This window comes from Leopardus geoffroyi, chromosome A1 (genome assembly GCF_018350155.1).
Source record: "Leopardus geoffroyi isolate Oge1 chromosome A1, O.geoffroyi_Oge1_pat1.0, whole genome shotgun sequence".
NCBI classification, from domain to species: domain Eukaryota; kingdom Metazoa; phylum Chordata; class Mammalia; order Carnivora; family Felidae; genus Leopardus; species Leopardus geoffroyi.
Window position 1 is genome coordinate 185,194,663 of NC_059326.1, and position 17,217 is coordinate 185,211,879.

The following is a 17,217-nucleotide window of genomic DNA, read 5'->3' on the forward strand; positions in this document are numbered from 1 at the left end:
GCTTTTTTTCTAAAGTAGCTACACCATTGTCCCTCCTCACCAACAATGTATAAGGGTTCCAATTTTTCCACATCCTTGTCAACTCTCATTATTTGGTGTTTTGATGATAGTCATCCTAGGGGCTGTGATGTGTTATCTCATAGTTTTGTTTTGCATTTGTCTAAGGACTAATAATGTCGAGCATCTTTTCATGGCCTTACTGGTCATTTTAATATCTTCTTTGGAAAAAAAATGTTTTGCTCATTTATTATGGTAAAATATTCATCAGATAAAATTTACCACTTTTAAGTGTACAGTTCACTGGCATGAAGTATATTCAAATTGTTATGCAACCATCACCACCATCCATCTTCACAACTTTTTCATCTTCCCAAACTGAAACTGAAATTCTGTGCCCATCAAATAAGTCCCCTTACTTTGATCCCCAGCTCCTGGAAACTACAATTCTATTTTTTGTCTATGAATTTGACTATTCTAGGTATTTCATATAAATGTTATCATACAGTATTTGTTATGTTTGTGACTGGCTTATTTCACTTAGCATGATGTCCTCAAGGTTCATCCATATTGTAGCATTGGCCAGAATTTCATTGCTTTTTAAGGGTGAATAATATTCCATTGTATGTATGTACCCTGTTTTGTTCACCCATTTATCAATCAAAGGATACTTGGGTTGTTTCCACCTTTTGGCTATTGGTGTGATGAACACTGGTGTATAAATGTCTTTTTGAGACCCTGCTTTCAAATGTTTTGAGTATATTGAAGTGGGATTGCTGGATCATATTATAATTATATCTTTAATGTTTTGAGAAACTGCCATACTGTTTTCTATAGTGGTTGTACCATCTTACTTTCCCACCAACATTGCACAATGGTCTAGTTTCTCTACATCTTTGTCAACACTTGCTAATTTCTTTTTCTTTTTTTTTGATAATAGCGAACCTAATGGGTGTGAAATTGGATTTATGTGGTTTTAATTCGCATTTCTCCAATGATTAGTGATGTTAGACATCATTTTATGTTCTTTATTTTATTCTCTTTTCTTTGTTCAACTGATGTTTATTAGGTGTCTGGGCACACAGAAACAAAATACGTGATCCAGGATCTCCAGAAGCTCTTAGCAGAGTGTAGTCTAGTAGTTGTTGTCGTCGTCGTCGTTGTCATCATTGTCTAATGCTTAAATTTCTTGGAAAAAATTACTAACTTGTCTGAGTACCCACTCTCTCTTCTGAGTGAAAGTAATAACCCATTCCACAGGAATGGATGTTGTGTCTTTTTGTGTCCTTTTTGGTCATTTGTATATGTTCTTTGGAAAAATATCTATCAAGTCCTTTCCCCATTAAAAAAAATGTTTATTTACTTATTGTGTGAGAGAGAGAGAGAAGGAGAAAGAGAGTGAGCACGAGCAAGGAAGGGGGAGAGCGAGAAAGAGAGAGAAAAAGAATCCCAAGCAGGCTCCACACTGCCAGTGCTCAGCTCAACGCAGGGCTTAAACTCACAAACCGCAAGATCGTGACCTTAGACTAGATCAAGAGTTGGAGGCTCAACCGACTGAGCCAATCAGACACCCTACCATTTATTTTTAATTTTTTAATTTTTTAATTTTTTTGTTGACCTCTGAACTTTTTATTGGCCTCCTGCTCTCCATAGGTACCCTGCTTCTGCTGCTTCAGTGCCTCAGAACTTTGGTATCGTTGGTCTTAGGACCTTGCTGTCCACAATCCTGTGGGTGGTGGGCATCTAGATGGTTTACAAGGAATTGCTGCTATCCAGGGCATCACCAAGACTGAAGTCCTACCTGTGTTCCAGCAGGCGACGGTAGGTGGTGATCTCAGCCTTCAGCTTAAACTTGACATTGAGCAACGAAGGCCTCATACTCTTGGCCACTCTCTGCCACTGCCCCTCTGCCTGGGCTGGGACAGCTCTGACTCCAGATGCAGCAGGACCCTGTTGAGTTGCTCCATCTGCATCATGTAGTGGGCCTCCACCTCCCAAGCTGTTCCCCAAGCTGGCCTTCAGGTTTCTCATTGAGTGCAGGTTGATTTCCAAGGTCTGGGCTGTACGTCTCAGCTCCATGAGGGTCATCTCAACTGATCCTATCTTAGTGGTCTGTGAGGTAACCACTGTGGTGCTCTCAATCTTCTCAGACCAGTACTTGTCCAGCTTCTCTCGGTTTTTGAGCCAGTTCATCATCCTGGGCCCGGATGTCCGCCATGATCTTGCTGAGGTCCTGAGATTTTGGGGGCATCCAAATCCATGGTCAACCCAGAGTTGACAGTTTGGTTTTGTAGACCTTTTACTTCCTCCTCCTGGTTCTTCTTCATGAAGAGCAGCTCCTCCTTGAAAGCCTTAATCTCTGTCTCCAGCTGCAGCCAAGTGACATTGGTGTCATCAATTACCTCACAGAGGCCATGGATGTCACTCTTCAAAGACTGGCACATGGCCAGCTCCATCTCATACTTGACTTTGAAGTCATCATTAGCAAGATGGGCATTGTCAATCTGCAGAACAATGTGGACATTGTCCACAGAATTTTCAAAGAACTGAGCCTTGATGGTCTTGAAGTAATGTCCCCAGTTTCTGACCTGGGGTTCTTTCTTCTCTAGGTGTTTCCAGATTTTGATCTCCAGTCTCTGATTATCAGCCTCCAGGTTCCTCACCCTCTCCAGGTAGGAGGCCAGATGGTCATTCAAGTCTTGCATGGTCTCCTTCTTGCCCTGGATTTCCCCTATGCCCACCAGACCCCTGGCTATCCTGGTGGCCATGTCCCAGGCCCTCAACCATCCTGAAGCTAGAGTAGCAGGATATGGAGATCCAGGAGCTTGAACCCTCAGTGCCTGCATAGACCCTGGCTGCACTGCTGACTGGCTGAACCTGGTGGCTGGGCGACTGCACTGAGCCCAGGGACCTGTAGTTGGAGGAAAAGGTAGAGCGGTTGGTGAAGCTCATGCTGTTCCAGGAGTAAGAGGAGAGGCCAAGAATCAGGCTTGGGCCACCACCCATACCATTTTTAAATCAGATTTGTTATTGTTGAATTCTAGGCATTCCTTTTATATTTGGGATATTAACCCGTTATCATATACAGTAAAACCTTGGTTTGTGAGCATAATTCATTCTGGAAACATGTTTGTAATCCCAAGCACTTGAATATCAAAGCGAATTGCAAGAACCAATGGCCCAGTTGTGATCATGTGATGTTTGGCATCATATACTACTCATATTGCAAGACATCACTGGTTTATCAAGTTAAAATTTATTAGAAATGTTTGCGCATCTTGCAGAACAAGTTACTCACAATCCAAGGTTTTATTTATATGACTGGCAAATATTTTCTCCCATTCCATAGGCTGCATTTTTACTCTGTTGATAGTGTCCCTTCATGCACCAAGGTTTTTCATTTTGATGCAATCCAGTTTTCTATTTTTTTTCTTTTGTGGCCTATGCTTTTGATGTCACATCCAGGAATCATTACCAAATCCAACATTGTGAAGCTTTTCCCCTGTGTCTTCTTCTAAGAGTTTTATAGTTTCTCTACCCAACATAAACAGAAAAGGTTTTGCTTTAGATAAATCATTTCTCTTCTTCCTTTTTCTTTTCATGTTGTAATCCCTCATGTTCCCTATATTTACCACAAAGTGGCTAGCTAATCTGAGAATTTAACCTGTACCAATGTTAATGTGTTTTTCCTATTGGTTATTTATGGCTACATTAAGCAACAACAAAAAAAAACTACCTCAAAGCTAAGTGACTTAAAACAGTGATGCCATTTACTTACTAACAAATCCATACTCAGCCAGAGTAGACTAGAGTGGCTCAGAGACTGATAGCTGTAATTCTCTGAAGGGTCACTCACTCACTCACTCACTCACTCACTCACTCACCTGTGTGGCCTTAATGCTGTCTGGGTGGCACTTCAGCTTTGGTTGTAACCAGAATACTTGCATGTGATGTTTCCATATGACTGCTGGGCTTTCTTATAGCATGGTGGCTGGGTTCCAAGGGTGAGCACATAAAGAAAGAGAGATAGAGATTAGAGAGCAGGCAGGAGCCATATGGTCTGTATGAACTAGTTTCTGAAGTCACGCCACATTCCTTCTGTTGTTCTCTATTTGCCAAGTAGCCTAGTCCACTTCAAGGACAGGGAAAATAGGCTCTGCTTACTGATATATGGTTGCAAGGTTCTGGGAGAGCATTTAAGGCCAGGAATATTGCTGTGGCTATTTTTGGAAATACAATCTTCATACCTCACAATGGCAATATACAAATTCTGAAAAGGCAATATTAAAAATCTAAAGAAATGATTGTCAAAATGGGAGTTTCAGGCAATAAAACACAGTTTTGGCAGAGATAGTTGGACAGCCCTTTCAGTAACATTAGGTAGGCAACCACATATTCTATAATACATGGACCAGTTCAAAAAGGGAACAATGAGCTTTTCTAAGGACTATGTGAGTCAAGCTGTCTACGCAAAGTCTTGCAAAGTAGAATTTATTTTTGAAAACTCACTAATCTTAAGATTTGAAGAGAATGTTCTAGTAAGTTTCCTTATCATTGCTGCTTAAATTTGTGTAGAGATACTGTCATCCAGAATGGTCAGGATGTTATCAGTGTGGGTTCTTTTTTTAAATTCTGAAGCTACCTAATTATAAAATTAGTAAAGATTAGACAGTTTGAAAGATGAATGTTGAAAAAATATTATGTCAAGGAAAGCAGAAAAGGACATGGATTTGAAGGTCATCTAGAATTCTGTGGAGAGTGATTCTGTTGGAACTGAGTGCTGAGAATATCAACAGTGCCTTATTCATGCTGTTTTTGAACTTAAGGTCTAAGTGATTTACATTTGGTAACCAGATCTTATTATTATTTCTACTATGTACCTGTCGAGAAAGTTACTCGTAACTGGGGGAAAAAGAACTACTCCAAATTTATACTGTTTGTCACTTTGCCAATCAGAAAGTTCTACAAATGAATACTTTTGATATTTTTTGCAAACTCTAGTCTAATTACCAGTACCAAATGCTGACACTCACTGAAACAGAGCATTAAGTGAATATTGGGTTGTGACAGCTAATTATTCTGATTTAAGAAGGAGTCTGTTTCTTCACAGACTGTTATAGTGAGACATTGTTTTTCTTTGTTTACTCCCATGAGTTTTAGGTTAATGGTTAAGTAAACCCTAATACTATCAGTTAACCAGAATGTTTGACTAACTCTCCCTTGTCATTGCCCCGGACAACAGAGCCTTTATCTTATATGTAAGCTCAAGACCATTGTGGTAGGTACTGGGAGTTCTTGTTACATAAGTGCTGACGCAAGTTACCCCCAGTTACAATAGTAGACATAATATGAACATATTCACTAATGAACCAAGCACTTATGAAATTAGTCTCATCTCAAAGATTCTTTCACTCATTAACACTTGTGTCTAGCCCACCCATCAGGTCAATGTCTTTGTCAAGCAGAATATATAATGTAAATAGGACACAGATGGATTACAAAATTAAGTTGCAAACCTTGTAAAAAGGATGATGACAGGATAGATAATTCAGAAGGGAATGATTTGAATATCAAAGGATAAGGAGGGGCCCTTGGGAAAACTGATGAAACTCTAGTATATTTTGCAAAAATTTGAAAATTGAATATGAAGGAAATACTGACTTAGGACTCTCATCAACTTTATCAAAAGAATCATGCCAGAACTAAAACAAAATCAATCCTTAATTCATTTTTTGTTTGTTGTATTAGGACATATTTGTAATTACAAACTAACTTTTAAATATAAGATAAAATTACAATCTTTGGTTTCTCTTCTCATTATGAATGTCTCTATAAAAATTTTTTTCTCATTATTTAATATGAATTTCTACTCCACTTTTAATAGATGTTGTTTTCCTGTTATTAATTATCCTCAGATAATGAGGACATCCTAAATCAATGCTCTTCATGTTGGTAGTTTTCTAAAACCTATATTCAATTATTTATTTATTTAATGTTTATTTATTTTGAGAGAGAGAGAGAGCGAGAGTGAGCGAGCTTGAGCAGGGGAGGGGCAGAGAGAGAGGGAGACAGAGAATCCCAAGCAGGCTCTGTGCTGTCACTGCAGAGCCCAACACGGGGCTTGAACCCATGAACCATGAGATCATGACCTGAGCTGAAACCAAGAGTTGGATACTTAACTGACTGAGCCACCCAGGCACCCCTAAAACTTGGATATTGAAACATTAATTCTCTCTCCAAGACTACAATCCTGTAGACACTTCCTAGTCCCAAATACTAGAGTTCACACCCTCCTTTAAAAAAGTTTAGAATTACAGCAGATTTCTAGAATGCTAGAGTCTGACATGACCTAACATGTCACTGTTAAGTGACAATGCACCTCTGCAGCCCTCTGTTTTCTTGTGGAAGAAACTGAATTGTCGTCTTGTTCCCCCGTAACTGCTCCAGTAACATTGATTCTGTTTTCCCTGACTTGCATGTGTGATCTAAACATAAATTCCTCTGCTTGAAATGTCTTCCACCTTCTTTTTTCTACCCTTCTCAATCGTTATGGCCCTTTAAGATAGTTTTCAAACACAGCTTCTTCAGTGAAGAACTCCCTAGTTCCCAAAAGAAAAACATTTTTTTCTAAGTTTTTACATCATTGGTCTTATACATTTGACAGTTATCATCTTTGTCTTCTTAGCACTTACAGTAACAGCTAATTCCATCTACTTCTGTGACTCAAATCCCTTACCCCACTTTTCATCCCTTGCTTATGTTCATTAGAGACAAAGCACTGAACGTTGTAACTGCCTCTTCTTGCATTTACCTTAATATTTTATTTTGTATTTTTAAATGGACTGTGGGCAATCATTCATCTAAGAGCAATTTTGCCCCCCAGAGGACATTTCACAATGTCTGGAATATTTTTTAAAGTTTTTTTTTTTTTTTTTTTTTTTTTTTTTGGGACAGAGAGAGACAGAGCATGAACGGGGGAGGGACAGAGAGAGAGGGAGACACAGAATCGGAAACAGGCTCCAGGCTCCGAGCCACCAGCCCAGAGCCTGACGCGGGGCTCAAACTCACGGACCACGAGATCGTGACCTGGCTGAAGTCGGACGCTTAGCCGACTGCGCCACCCAGGCGCCCCTAAAGTTTATTTATTTATTTATTTTTGAGAGAGAGAAAGAGAGAGAGTGAGCAAACGAGCATGCACAGCTGGGGAAGGGCAGAGAAAGAGAGGGAGAGAGAGAATCCTAAGCAGGCTCCATGCTATCAGCACAGAGCCTGATGAGGGGCTCTATCCCACAAACTGTGAGATCATGACCTGAGCTGAGATCCAGAGTTAGATGTTCAGAGCGCTTGGGTGGCTCAGTTGGTTAAGCATCTGACTTTGGTTTGGGTCATGATCTCGTGGTCTGTGAGTTTGAGCCCTGTGTGGAGCTCTGTGCTGACAGCTCAGAGCCTGGACCCTGCTTCTGATTCTTTGTCTCCCTCTCTCTCTGCCCCTCCCCTGCTTGCGCTCTGTGTCTCTCTCTCAAAAAATAAATAAACCTTAACAACAACAACAAAAAAGAGTTGGATGCTCAACTGACTGAACCACCAAGTTGCTCCTGGAATAATATTTGATTGTCACCACTGGGGAAGAGCTATGTCTTTTAGTGGTAGAGTCCAGGGATGCTGCCAGATATCTTCTAATGCACAGGACAGGCCCCACAACAAAGAATAGTATGGTCCAACATGTCAGTTATACCAAGGTGATTGCACGTAATGACCTCTGCTGTGTTAGTGATCAGACAACTGGGGATATATCCCCAAACCTTTTTCAAAAATTATTATAGAACTTCTTAGTGAGCATTCATTTTCTCCACCAAGGGATCCTCTAATATTATGCCTGCAGAATAAAAAAAAAAAGTTTAGCTGACAGTGTTTTGGGAGTGAGATAGGGAGGGGGAATTCTCAGTCCTCCTGTTTCCAGTTAGGTGCCCTACCCTTTTTCTCCTCAGTGCCCAGTGTTCCAGAGTCCAGGATCTCTCTGCTTCAGTGTCTTTATAGAATAAGTCCTGCAGTGTCCTGTGGTGGTCTGGGAAAAGTAAATTCCTGGCTGTGGTGTGGTCATGGGGATATGGGGGTTTAATGACTCCTTATACAGATTTTTAAATGATCACCACATCTCACTCTGTTTTCTGAGGTACCTGGAGCCTTCAGTTCCTGTGTGCTTCTCTCTTCTCCTTTTCTCCCTTCCCTGCCCTTACATCTGTGTCCTTCTTTCCTTCTTCCTTTCTTTCCTTCCGTCCCTCCTTTCCCTTCCTTCCTTTTGTCTTTCTGTCTTTCTCTGACTGAATAGGTTTCCTTTGGGGGTATAATCTTTTTCCTGAAGTCAGGTTTTAAGCTTTCTCCACTCTGGTGAATCAGTTAGCTTTTCATCTTTCAAAAATGTGTTAACTTCTTCATCAGCTTCCTTCCATTCTCTTTGCATTTTAGAATGATATTGTTTGGGGGCGCCTGGGTGGCGCAGTCGGTTAAGCGTCCGACTTCAGCCAGGTCATGATCTCGCGGTCCGTGAGTTCGAGCCCCGCGTCAGGCTCTGGGCTGATGGCTCAGAGCCTGGAGCCTGTTTCCGATTCTGTGTCTCCCTCTCTCTCTGCCCCTCCCCCGTTCATGCTCTGGCTCTCTCTGTCCCAAAAATAAATAAACGTTGAAAAAAAAAATTTAAAGAATGATATTGTTTGTATTTATTTTACTATTGATTTACTATTGTATTTATTTTACTATTGTTTACGGAACACCTGTATTCAGTCAGCCACCTTAGAAGTCCAAAGTGTCCTTAGTCTTTTTTTAAAAATATTTATTTGTTGAGAGAGAGAGAGAGAGAGAGAGAGAGAGAGAGAGAGAATTCCAAGCAGGCTCTGTGTGCTGTTAGCGCAGAGCCTGATGTGTGAGATTATGACCTGAGCTAAAATCAAGAGTTGGATGCTTAACCAATTGAGCCACCCAGTTGCCCCCAAATGCCCTTAGTCATTTTGCATGGCTTTGGAGTATTGGGTAATACAAGATTGCCATAAAAGAATGAAGTGATTCTTACTCCAGAGATTCATTTTTTCCCCTTTTTTCTGGCATAGGGGGTGCGATGTACATGCAAAGGCAGATAACCAGAGAGCATACACATCAGATCTGGGACAGCAGTGTTCACTGGAGAAAATTGATAGAGACAGAAGTAGCAGGCAGGTTGTTAACTTTTGTCCACTCATTCTAGGGCAGTACAGAAGTCTAGCAAAATCAGTATTGCCAGGAAGCAGAATTCTGGGGCTACTGAGCTAGGTAGGCAAAGTCCCTTGTGCACCATTTACATGGTAGCAGTGGAACTGCCCACCTCAGGGGGTCCTGCAAAAGCAGACAGTGAGGATAGTGGCAACAGTCACAATGGACTGAAGATTAGATGACTTCTGTTGATTTTTCAGGTGCTGGTAAGCTCCCAAGATTCCCATGTAACTCTGGAAAAGGAAATGATGACAGAGCTGGGTTAAAGGGAAATACATGTGAAATTTCTTACACACTTGGACAATTAAGTGTCACATAGAACATGTATGTTTGAGATGTTGTCCCCCTGTCTCACTATGGCCTGACTTAAAATGGAACTAGGATGTTTTTAAGGCTTGTTGAACCAAAAGAGACTTGATCTTTTTCACTGCAGAGAGGGCAGACTATTTATTGCTATGAAAACTTTAGTTTGTTGGCCCTTGATGTTTAGAACTATGGGGGGGTGGGGCATTATAGTGTTCGAGAAGTAGAAGTGAGTTTAAACAGCACAATGGGAAAAGGGGTGAGGGCAGGTTGAGTCTAGATGATATAGACTAGTATGGGGCAGGCAAAGACTAATGGAGCACATGCTCTCTCCTGTGGTCCCTGCTTTCTCCAGGAACCAGGTTATTGTGCAAAACCAAACTCTGCATACTGAGCAAAACAAAGCAGAAAGACGAGTTCATTGCAACAGTTTTGACGTGCAAGCCCAGAAACTCAAGACTATGGAGCAATGAGTTCCAAGTTGCTCACAGACTGAAGGACTTTTATAGGGTAAATGCAGAAGTTATCTGGCTTGTTCAGCTGATTGGTTGCCAGGTGGTCTTTTTCCTTATCTGGAATAGGGTGGCTGAGTCAGGGCAACAAGGAAGTCCAGAGATGCTGTGAAGAGCCTTGGTGTTTGGGGTTTGGCTGGCATCCTCTGCTGATCTCTGAGGAGAGTTGTGAATTCCTGTGAGGTGAGGTTAACTTTTGTTCTTTTTTATACACCTGCATTGACCGTCTCCATTTTTCCCCTGACATAAATGACTCCGTTTGAGTTTGGCCCTACATTGTCATTGCAGGAACTGGCTCAGAGAGGACCTGCTTCCCTTGCCTCTCACGTCTTATGTTGATCAAGGGCTTCCGGCTGTGTTGGCAGGTGTCACAGAGGAAGGAGGATCACGGATGTGTGAGCGCCACATGACTTAGTCGGGGAAATGGATCAAATCCAGGCTGGTGAGTCCTGTGGCTCGGGGTGTAGTACGAATGACATTTCTGGGGATAGGATGATGGGGGCATTTGGTTTGGAGGCTGAGAAGGACCACCTTCAGGATAAAATTAAATCTTGGCTAAGATAGATCATGTGTTTCAAAGTAAGTAGACTGAAGAATTCTTTCTTGGGCTAAAAATATCACTGTTTATCTTCTTTTCATTTGAAATAGCTTATTTTGCAGTTATTTATGAAAAGATGCTATGAGCAAACAACATTTCACAATTAAGTACTTTACAGGATCTGTCAAAGAAGATAGAGAGTATCTTACTAACAAGTGAATGTTTTCAAAAGCCTAGAATTCACTCAATTGATGGTATCAATTTAGATACCATCCTGTGTGCTAGCAATGAAGTAACTGTGATTTTAGCTAAAAAGAAAAGAAAAGAAAAGAACTCTTCAGTGAATAGGAAGTAATAAAGAAATTCTTTAATGCAAATTGTATTTGCTTTACATATATATGTGTATATATATATATATATATATATATATATATATACACACATATATCTGTGTGTACATAGTATGTGTGTAAGTATACATGTGTATTTATATACGTAAAATTTACATCAGGCAACCTGTGGCAAGTTTGAGAGGGCAGTGACATGTACCAGAGTGGGTGTAACTGTTCTTAACCATCTCTTTTTTCCATATTGAAGCCGGTCCCAGAACAATGGCCTAGGTGCCCCAGTGCCAGTAAACACAATCCTTCTGGAACTCTCCGGCTCCATTTTTGGTGATGCCACAGGGTGTGGGCTTGGTTTTGTTAAAGTAATTACACAAGCTGGCCATTAGACTGGGGTACCTCTAATGCTTGATAGCCTGCTGAGCAAACCAAAACCTGAGCCAACTGGAACCCGAGAAAATCAAACTGAAGAACAATCACAAACAGCCAACCAGGCATCCCCAAATAAGGCAAGCACTTAAGCTATCACCAATCAAATAATTTCCTTCTTTGCTTCTAGGTCTCCTCTCTAAAAACCTCTCCCCTAGTGCCTGTCAGTGGAGCAACTCCTAACCACTGACCGTTTGGCACTGCCTGATTCCAATCAATGTCTGCTCAACTTAAGTTTTGAAAATGTTAAGGTGCCTCAGTTTAGATTTTAACAGTTTTCTTTCATTGCAACATAGTGACAAAGAGCATTGGAAGTTGAGGGAGTAAATAGGGAGAACAGGCCTCAGAGTCTGTTTTGGTCTGAGGCTTAGGAGAAAGAAAGCTTCTACCTGGTTCAACTTGATTATTAGATTTCTGCTCTTGAGATTGGGTTCAAGGCCTGGCTGGTATTAAAGTGTTCCTTTCCTCTCCTGTGTCTGGTTGAGAGCAATGATAATAGCTATTATAATTCTCCTATTTCTGAGTTTGCTGCCTGTAATAACATCCAATACCTCTTAATATGATTCCAGTTTCTAACACAGCATAAGATTCACCGCCCTGCACAAGCCAGTGATATCCTACCTTTTGAGTTGATTTATTGGTTCTATCATTAGATTTCTTGGTGTCTTCAGAACACATGATTTTTCTTATGAATGTATTTTATTGTCAATTGGCTTATATACAACACCCAGTGCTCATCCTAACAAGTGCCCTCCTCAATGCCCATCACCCATTTTATCCTCTCTCCTCCCCTATTGACCCCCAGTTTGTTCTCGGTTTTTTTTTTTAACTTTTATTTATTTTTGAGACAGAGAGAGACAGAGCATGAACAGGGGAGGGGCAGAGAGAGAGGGAGACACAGAATCTGAAACAGGCTCCAGGCTCTGAGCTGTCAGCACAGAGCCCAACACGGGGCTTGAACTCACGGACCGTGAGATCATGACCTGAGCCGGTTGGACGCTTAACCGACTGAGCCACCCAGGCGCCCCTGTTCTCTGTTTTTAAGAGTCTTTTGTGGTTTGCCTCCCTCCCTCTCTGTAACTATTTTTTCCCCCATCCCTTTCCCCATGGTCTTCTGTTAAGTTTCTCAAGATCCACATATGAGTGAAAATGATACCTGTCCTTCTCTGACTTATTTCACCCAGCATAATACCTTTCAGTTCCATCCATCTTGCTGCAAATGGCATGATTTCATTCTTTCTCATTGCCAAGTAGTATTCCATTGTATACATAAACCTCATTTTCTTTTTTTTTCAACGTTTATTTATTTTTGGGGGGACAGAGAGAGACAGAGCATGAACGGGGGAGGGGCAGAGAGAGAGGGAGACACAGAATCGGAAACAGGCTCCAGGCTCTGAGCCATCAGCCCAGAGCCTGACGCGGGGCTCGAACTCACGGACCGTGAGATCGTGACCTGGCTGAAGTCGGACGCTCAACCGACTGCGCCACCCAGGCGCCCCCATAAACCTCATTTTCTATATCCATTCATCAGTTGATGAACACTTAGGCTCTTTCCATTAATTTCGCTATTGTTGAAAGTGCTGCTATAAACATTGGGGTACAAGTGCCCCTATGTATCAGCACTCCTGTCTCCCTGGAACCTCCACACTGTTTTCCAGAGAGGCTGCATCAGTTTGCATTCCCACCAACAGTGCAAGAGCGTTTCCATTTCTTCACATCCTCGCCAGCATCTGTTGTTTCCTGTTCATTTTAGCCACTCTCACCGGCGTGAGGTGGTATCTCAGTGTGGCTCTGATTTGTATTTCCCTGATGATGAGTGATGTTGAGCATCTTTTCATGTGTGTTGGCCATCTGAATGTCTTCTTTGGAAAAGTGTCTATTCATGTCTTCTGCTCATTTATTCACTGGATTTTTTTTTGTGTGTGGGGGGGAAACACATGATTTAATGAGATTGTACCTTTGTGCTTTCCATTTTCATTGACTAGCAGCTTACTTTCAATTCACCCTTCAAGGCTGTTTTAGTTTCCTGGGGCCACCGTTACAAATTATCACACATTTGGTGACTTAACACAACAGAAATTTATGCTGTCACACAGTTTTGGAGGCCAGAAGTCCAAAATTAAGATGTTGGCAGAATTGGTTCCTTTTGGAGACTTTGAGCCCCTCTCCCAGCTTCTGGTGGGGGCCAGAAATCCTTGGCATTCCTTGCCCTGTCACTCCAGCTTCTTCCTTGATCCTCACGTGACCTTTTCCTCATTTCTCCTCTTCTCAAGTCTCCCTCTTCTTTTAATGTTTATTTATTTTTGAGAGACAGAGAGAGACAGAGCACGAGCAGGGGAGGGGCAGAGAGAGGGAGAGACACAGAATCCAAAGCAGGCTCCAGGCTCTGAGCTGTCAGCACAGAGCCTGATGCAGGGCTTGGACCCACGAACTGTGAGATCATGACCTGAGCTGAAGTCGGATGTTCAACCAACTGAGCCACCCACCCTCCCTCTCCTTTCTTTTAGAAGAGTACTACTAGTCATTGAATTTAGGGCCCACTCTAAATCCAGGGTGATCTCATCACAAGATCCTTAATTACATCTGCATAGACCCCTTTTCCAAATGATATCACATTCACAGAAACTGGATGTTAGGACTTAAATATATCTCTTGGGGGGGGGCATTATTCAACCGATTACAATGGCTTAACTCACTTTTCTTGCTGAAGACTCTCCAGAATGGTCCACACTATTTCTACCTCCCCCGTGATCCTGTGGCACTATTCTAATTGTTTGTGGGCTTGTAACGCATGAGAGATTATTAGGTGCTCCTTAGATTTGGTGTTCCTAGCTCAGTGCCTGACCGAGGTCATAAGACCTCAGTGTGTTGGTTGAACTTAAACAAAGCATTGCTCACGTCACATTGTTATTCTAAGGCTGACTTACAACAGCAATAGGTTATTCAGACCAGAGCTACTCACAATTCACTTTGAAATCAATGAGCTTCTTCCAAGGCCAGATAACGTCTGAGTGAGAAAATATCTTACTCATCACTACTCATCTTTTTTATGTCTTATGTATGGTGCCAAGTGGAGAAGGCAACTGTTCATGTGATACTTATTCATTCAACAAATACTGGACACCTGTTCTGAGCCAGGCCCTGCCCTAGGCATTTGAGATACAATATGCATATGATAAAAAGTAGTCAGCACCTGGACAAGGATGGAGACATGTGAGCACTCAACTTACATTATATTATAGTAATGACTTGGGTGCTGAGGGAGGTGCGGGGTGCTGTGAAATTCCTAACATGAGCCTGGAATCTAGACTGGGGGACAGGGAAATTATCTGGGAAGAAGTGATTAACATAAATAAGGAACAGTGAGGACTTGTCATGGTAAGGCGGTAGGGCTGAATGCTTCCAGGAGAGGCATGTGCAAAACTGTGGCAGTGAGAGGGAAGGTATGACATGTTTGGCAAATGGTTGAAGATGGCAGGGGCAGTCGTTCTTAAATGTCGGCTGCATCAGAATCTCCTGGAGATTTGTTAAATGTAGACAGCTGCGACTTACCCCAAACGTTCTGTATCAGCAGGCCTAAGAAGGCTGAAGAATTTGCATTTCTAACAAGTTGTCAGGTGATGCTGATCCTGCTCATCTGGGGACCACACTTTGAGAACCACTAGGCTAGAAGGAGCACAATGAGTAACGTGCAGAACTGGGTAGAGTGGGATGGACATAAAGTAGGGGCTAGATTATAAAAGGTCTTGAAGGATATGTTTGAATTGGGTCCTGAGGTCCATTGGAAGCCTTTGGTGGGGCTGGATAGTGATACGCTTTTGATGACTTAAGTCTATATATGAAGAATCTGCTAGAGGGGGCAAAACTGAGGGAGACTGTTGCAGGAGTAGAGGAGAGAGGCAGCGGTCACTAGTGCAGAGGTGGTTGTGGGGATGGAGAGAATGGATGGATTTCAGAAGTATAGGAAATAGCATAAGAAAGTCTGTAAAGGAGCTCCTTTAAAAAGTGAAATTCTGTCATTAGAAGTGGGGACTAAACTGTGATCCCCCAGACCGATGGCGTTGTATCATCTGGGAACTCGTTAGAAATCCATGTTTCCAAACGTGTAGCAATGGGGTCCATTATTCTGTAATTTAAAAAGCCCTCAGGATGATTCTGATACCTACCATAGTTTGAGAGCCACTGCCTTGAAGCAATTGTGTCCTTAACTGAATGCAGAATAAAACGAAACGCAAAATAGAAGACAATCCAAATTAAATAAAAATTAAAGTGCACATATCTCATGGAATGACCTTGCATTAGGAAATTTTAGAAATAACAGTGTAAATTACTCAGTCTTTTCAAGGTGATAGGTGGCTGACCTAGGTTTTGACAGGATGGTGGGGCCAAGACCTTTGGAAATGTGGGGCACAGAGTTGAAGAGAACTCAAGGAAAATGTGTCAGTAGCTTTACTTCTGTGCTCAAGGAAGCTGGCACTTTGCTGCCAATCAAGTCTTGTGTGGAGGAGGTGTTTTTTTTTACATTAGAAGCCCCTTTGGAAGGATTCATAACTCTGGTTCTTAAATACAAGGGCTTGGTGTTCATTCATTCACCCACTAGATGGCAGCCTCGGGCCACTTTTCAAGCACTCAGAAAAATCTAAATTTAGGAGGAAAAAAAAAAAAGCCAAGAGTTTGGAAAGGATGCCAGCTCATTCGTTTCTATCTGGCTCGTGGTTTTGACATTCTATTCCTTTGGACTTCTTCCATTAATTATGACACTCAAAGTTTTTTGTTCACTGAGAGGCAGAGAGCCAAAGCTTTAATTAAACCCGTGGGGGCACTGCCTCGGTAACCACCACGCGCCAGGCACTCTACATAAATTGTTTCATTTCATTCTCATAACATCCTTATGAACTAAGTATTATTACCTCTCATTTTACATTGGAGAAAACTGCGGGTCAGAGAAGTTTAGCAATTAGCCCAAGACCACCCAGCCTAAAGGTAGAACTGAGTTTGGAGCCCAGGTTAGCTTAACTGAATGGTAAACCATTCTCACTAAATCCTTGAGAATTAGTAGGTTTTTTGCAATCTCAGTAAATTACAGCTAGATTGAGCTCCAAGTTTTCTAAGATAGGAATCACACATAAGGTTTTAAAATAACTGTTCTCCATATTCCAACATTAGAAGTTTCATTGAAAAGAAGAAAAAAAAAAAAAAAAGAAGTTTCACTGGTTTTATTTGTGGGATGGCATTTGAGTCTTTTCTAGATTTATTATAGAAAAGAAATCAGTTTAGTTAGGATTTAGAAATAAAAATTTCTGATTCCAACTGGATGTTATAATTCTGACCCTTTTGCTTCAAAAATAATAGAAATTTAGGTGTGATTTTCTTATGGCATGCATCCCTTTCTACTCTGTACTATATTTGTGTTCACAATAAAATAATCTACTTCCCTGTGAGTCCAGGAAGATAGGATCCATGTCTGAGTCATTTCTTTATATTCTTGCCTTATATTGCTTTTATTGAGTTTGTGTGTAACCAGAATGCATCTAATAAGGGCAGAGAAAAAATAAATGTACAATAGTCCATATGAACAAAGTACCAAACTTTTTTGTAAAGACAGGATCTGTTAAATGCCTTGCTAAGCCAACTTGGAGCCTGAGGCAAAAGCAGCTTTTTGGTGCCTCCTTAAATTTTGCAGTCAAGATGGGTGCCTCATTTGCCCTAGTCCCAGCTCTGGAAATCCTCTTAAGTGCTTGTTCAGAAAGGTTTTCTCAACATATAGCCAATAAAAAATTATTGAGGGACTACTATGTGCCAATCATGATGCCCAACTTGCCAAACGAAATGGGGAGTAAAAATGGACCTA

The 17,217-nt window shown here is 41.5% G+C and overlaps 2 long non-coding RNA genes and 1 pseudogene across 2 annotated transcripts in view; 1 reads left to right on the forward strand and 2 right to left on the reverse strand.

Annotated features, from left to right (window-relative positions):
- Nucleotides 1–221: 221 nt before the first annotated feature.
- On the reverse strand, nucleotides 222–5,780 carry LOC123611126. The gene is made up of 3 exons (XR_006718450.1): nucleotides 5,767–5,780; nucleotides 4,916–4,917; nucleotides 222–381 (listed from the first exon to the last, which is right to left on the reverse strand). It is a non-coding gene; the product is annotated as an uncharacterized LOC123611126 (long non-coding RNA).
- LOC123611114 lies at nucleotides 1,580–3,174 on the reverse strand (annotated as a pseudogene).
- Nucleotides 5,781–10,141: 4,361 nt separating the features above from the next.
- LOC123611121 overlaps nucleotides 10,142–17,217 on the forward strand; it is a 206,884-nt gene continuing 199,808 nt past the window's right edge. The window contains exons 1-2 of the long non-coding RNA XR_006718447.1: nucleotides 10,142–10,238; nucleotides 10,344–10,497. This is a non-coding gene — a long non-coding RNA (uncharacterized LOC123611121). The remainder of the gene's footprint in view (nucleotides 10,239–10,343; nucleotides 10,498–17,217) is intronic.